Source organism: Bactrocera dorsalis, chromosome 1 (genome assembly GCF_023373825.1).
Source record: "Bactrocera dorsalis isolate Fly_Bdor chromosome 1, ASM2337382v1, whole genome shotgun sequence".
NCBI lineage: Eukaryota > Metazoa > Arthropoda > Insecta > Diptera > Tephritidae > Bactrocera > Bactrocera dorsalis.
Window position 1 is genome coordinate 70,707,192 of NC_064303.1, and position 5,258 is coordinate 70,712,449.

Sequence of the window (5,258 nt, forward strand, 5' to 3'; positions counted from 1 at the left end):
GGTCTACTGCTTGGGGTAGCAGAATTACTAATCATCGTGGTCGCCTCATTCTAGAATTTTTGAGTCAAACAAACCTTACGATTTTAAACAGTGGCACGCAAAATAATAATAAAAAGGGAAATAAAGGTTCAATAATAGACTTAATGTTTGCTAACTACGCGCTTAGCAGACATACTAAGTGGAAGGTGTCAGATATGTACACAAATAGTGGCCATATGACTATAATTGCTGAAGTTTCGTTTTCCCAAGAAACGCAACACTGTCCGAGAAATACCTCTCGAAAACGAAGTTGGCGGCAAAAGGAATTTGATACTGACGTTTTTTGAGAGCGTCTGGAGTGCGGCAAGGCATCAGGCGATAACGCAGCCCACTTAGTATCCGCTGTACAGAAGGAACTAGTTGCAGCATGCGATGCAACTATGCGCAGGACGAGATACTAAAGGGTGATTTTTTAAGAGCTTGATAACTTTAAAAAAAAAAAAACGCATAAAATTTGCAAAATCTCATCGGTTCTTTATTTGAAACGTTAGATTGGTTCATGACATTTACTTTTTGAAGATAATTTCATTTAAATGTTGACCGCGGCTGCGTCTTAGGTGGTCCATTCGGAAAGTCCAATTTTGGGCAACTTTTTCGAGCATTTCGGCCGGAATAGCCCGAATTTCTTCGGAAATGTTGTCTTCCAAAGCTGGAATAGTTGCTGGCTTATTTCTGTAGACTTTAGACTTGACGTAGCCCCACAAAAAATAGTCTAAAGGCGTTAAATCGCATGATCTTGGTGGCCAACTTACGGGTCTATTTCTTGAGATGAATTGTTGTCCGAAGTTTTCCCTCAAAATGGCCATAGAATCGCGAGCTGTGTGGCATGTAGCGCCATCTTGTTGAAACCACATGTCAACCAAGTTCAGTTCTTCCATTTTTGGCAACAAAAAGTTTGTTAGCATCGAACGATAGCGATCGCCATTCACCGTAACGTTGCGTCCAACAGCATCTTTGAAAAAATACGGTCCAATGATTCCACCAGCGTACAAACCACACCAAACAGTGCATTTTTCGGGATGCATGGGCAGTTCTTGAACGGCTTCTGGTTGCTCTTCACCCCAAATGCGGCAATTTTGCTTATTTACGTAGCCATTCAACCAGAAATGAGCCTCATCGCTGAACAAAATTAAAGCGCGAAACACATTTCGAACCGAACACTGATTTTGGTAATAAAATTCAATGATTTGCAAGCGTTGCTCGTTAGTAAGTCTATTCATGATGAAATGTCAAAGCATACTGAGCATCTTTCTCTTTGACACCATGTCTGAAATCCCACGTGATCTGTCAAATACTAATGCATGAAAATCCTAACCTCAAAAAAATCACCCGTTATAACAATAGAAAGCTGGTATACTGGTGGAACGACGAAATTGCAAAGCTGAGGAAGCTTTGTCACTCCGCTGGACGCCGCCTACAGCGTAACCAGGGAGGTGATAACGAAATCAGCCTCAGAGAAGTATTTAAATGCCAAAAAAAGCCTCTGAAGTCAGCCATTATCCGTAGTAAGAGATCCTGTTTCGAAAAGCTCTGTGAAGAAGCTAACATAGACCCTTGGGGAAAGGCATACAAAATTTGTGTGTCGAAATTCAAGAATAAGTCGCAGCAACCCAAGAACGCATTATTTATGAAAAATGTTGTCGAAGCGTTATTACCGACACATGCCTCTATTTCTTATATTAAACGAAACGAAGCTACGGAACCACCCCCCGCGTCTGGTTCTACTGCCAAAGCCAAATAAGCCACCAGAAGAACCTTCATCTTATCGACCTATTTGCATGCTCGACACAATTGGGAAAGTGTACGAAAGCATTGTAAGAAACCGCTTGGAGTTAGCAATCCAAGAAGCCGGCGGATTATCAGAGAGACAATACGGCTTTACTGATAAGAGGTCCACTATTGACGCACTAAGAGAAGTAGCTTATACTGCAAAATGTGCAATAAGTGGAAAAAGATGGAAAGGTGGTAGGAAAAAATACTGCGCGCTAATAACCCTGGATGTGAAGAATGCGTTCAACTCGGCAAAGTGGGCAAATATAATAAAAGCTCTACACGATACACACGAGTTACATGTACGAGTACATATGTAAAAACACCTGACAATGCATTTGACAAATACGATGAACTGTTAAAGCAAATTGCAACATAACACCATTTCCGGCTTTTGCAATTTGCTTAAACAAATAAAGTAAGCAAAATATAATTTAACAAGTGAAATTCCTAAGAATTGTCAAAATTAATAAAAGTATGCTTATTCAGTAATAACATGTTAAAAGTAAGTTAATATTATTAATAAGCAATTTGTAATTAGAATAAGCTTCATTTTAAGTCAATTTTATTAAATAAAGCAGTCTGTTCTTGATCGCCATCAACGTCATCTCGTTGCAATACAATTTGATTTTTTTGACTTTTTTAAAAACCCGTTCACCGCGACTCAACACATAATTGGCGCAGTCGGTAATCCTTGAAAAAAATTACAAGGATAGTGATAATCGTAACTATAACACCCAAACAAATCCTGCGAATCTGTAGCCAACTCAGGAAGTTGACCAGACCCTCCAGGATATAACAAAAATAAAATAAAATAATTTTTCGCAGTGAAAACGACCTGAAATAAAAGGCGTTAACTCACCGAAATTAACGGAAAAAGAGAAAACCTTTTGTTTTTCGCAGTGAAAACGACCTTAAATAAAAGGCGTTAACCCACCGAAATTAACGAAAAAAAGAGAAAACCTTTTGTTTTTCGCAGTGAAAACGACCTTAAATAAAAGGCGTTAACCCACCGAAATTAACTAAAAAAAAGAAAACCTTTTTTTTTTCGCCGTGCAAACTACAATATACATTTAGGCGTTAACTCACCGAGAATAACTGAAAAAAAAACAAGCTTTGCAGTGAACAAGAAAAAAAAAAAAACCAAAGCGTGGAGTCATCATCATCGAGGCGGCAAAAAATATTCGACAACAACAGAACAATGGAACAGGAGCAGATTCAGATACCTAACGTAGAGCTCATCGAACAACTGAGTAGAAGAGAGCAACAGTTGGAGCAACTTCGACAAGCGTATGTCGAACTCCAACATAGTCAAACAACCAAGGAAAATGAACTACAACGAGTCATAAAAAATATTCAGCATATACCCACATTCACGGGAAAAGGTGAAATAACGATAAATTCCTTTATGAGCAGCATTGAATATATGCTGTCAAATATAAGAGATGAAGAGGTCAAAAAGGAAGCCACCAGGGCAATATATTATAGAACGATACAAGGGGAGGCAAAGGACGTAATAATAAATCTTCCACACCCGGACAACTGGACGGACATCAAAAAGGCGTTGAAATTAAGATACAAACCAGATCTGGAACCCCACGAAGTCTACAGAAGAATATGCAGTATAAAGGCAAACACGGTGAGTGAGTTAGCAATACTTGTACAAAATATTAAATATAAAGCTGATGAACTTAGAATATATTATAAGGACGATGTAGGGATAGACATGAGCAACGTGGACAGTCTTTTAGTAAACACAGTTAAAGAAATGACACAGGGGACATTATTAGACAAAATTTACGAAGAACATGACCTTTATAATATTATAGAGATAATGACAAAGAGAAGATACGAGGATACATGTATTAGGCCAGAATTTAAAAAAACGAAACTAGCATATGGACAGTACGGACAATACAACAATAATAAAAAATATTATAATAATAGTAATGAGAAATATATAGGCAAAGATGATAGACCAGGGCCCTATTCCACAAAACAACTTATCAACTTTTCACTTTGCACTTATCAATTGATATTGTACTGCAAAGTGAAAAGCGTTTCTGTTCCACAATATTCTTTGCGAATCTCACTTTGCATTGAGCATATTTTGGCAAAGACTTTACGCTCTTTCCGCTCAGTGCAAAGTCTTTGCGCTTTATTGGCAAAGTCTTTGCACTCTCTTGCAAAGTGAGTGTGCAAAGTGTTCCACAAAGCGTTTTATCAACTTTGCATTTCTGTCTCATCACTTTTCACTTCGCATTGCTTTATATGTGTTGTTAAAATGAGCTGCAAAATACAAATTAAAAAAAAAACTTGCAGTTTTAAATGTGATAAAAGAAAAAAAAGCATTTTATTTGCTAGTTTTAAAAACAACAGAATAAGTATTTTTTAAATAAATAATTGTAAATTTCAAGCATATTTAAGTATACATTTCTTTGTGAAGGTTAACAAATTAGATAAACAGGCAGCATGGGAGGATGTGTTATAAAAAGCCCAATCCCTACAACTGGCGTCAGCACAAAAAACATGGACCTATGCAAGGGACAGTTTGTTTGGGCTCTGGAAGAGCCGGACAATGGTAAGTACAACAATTTTATGCCTACACATATCAAATAATTATATTTGCATCATTTGTTGTTGTTGGAATTATTTTATTGTGCATTGCTAATAACTAACAAGCATGTTGTTGACAACAACAAAACAAAACGTCATCATAGACATTGTTGTTGTGAGTTAACAGTTGAGTACACTGTACAACAACTCTTGCTGATAACAACCGGTTTAACCAAAATATTACTAATTGCTATGTGTACTAGAGTGGATCTATTTTTTTTCGACGAAGCGGTTATCAAAATCGTAAGCTACGATGAGTTCTAAGAAAATTTGCCCAAGAAACCATGGCTTTAAAATCAAAATCGAGCTTCCGGTTTTTGACGAGAAACTTTTTGTATTTTTGCGAATTTAATTTTATTAATTTGCAGAGTAAAAGGGATAACGCCCGAAATACTGGATCCGGAGGTGGGAAGGAGAAGGTAATGGATGAAGCTGACTTGGCCATACTCGATATTCTGGAATCAGACTCAGCTGTGGTAGATGGTTTGAATTTGCCAGAAAGTTTATGGCAACTCAGAAAATCTACCGTCAGCTGAGAATGATTCCAGAATATCTATTTCAGAAGAAACAATTGTCAATCCACCTCTAAACCCAAGAAAGAGGAAGCGCTCTACCAAGTTTCCAAGTGAAACTTTGGATAGAGAGAAAAAATGCCGGATGGAGCTCCTTGAGGTTGAGGTTTACTACCGGAAACTTCAATGCCTAAAACTGGAGAGGGAGCTCCTACTTCCACCCTCTGCTATCACACAGGGAATTGCAAACGGCAGAAACAGAAAATGTATCGCGTCTGTTATTTGAGGAGGTTTGATTACCGAAGGCCAATTTTTCATTTG

General features: G+C 37.7%; 1 long non-coding RNA gene across 1 annotated transcript; it reads left to right on the top strand.

Moving 5' to 3' along the window:
• Positions 1-4,073: 4,073 nt before the first annotated feature.
• On the top strand, positions 4,074-4,927 carry LOC125775695 (uncharacterized). Its single transcript, XR_007421300.1, has 3 exons — positions 4,074-4,193; positions 4,256-4,390; positions 4,794-4,927. It is a non-coding gene; the product is annotated as an uncharacterized LOC125775695 (long non-coding RNA).
• The last annotated feature ends 331 nt before the right edge of the window (positions 4,928-5,258 follow it).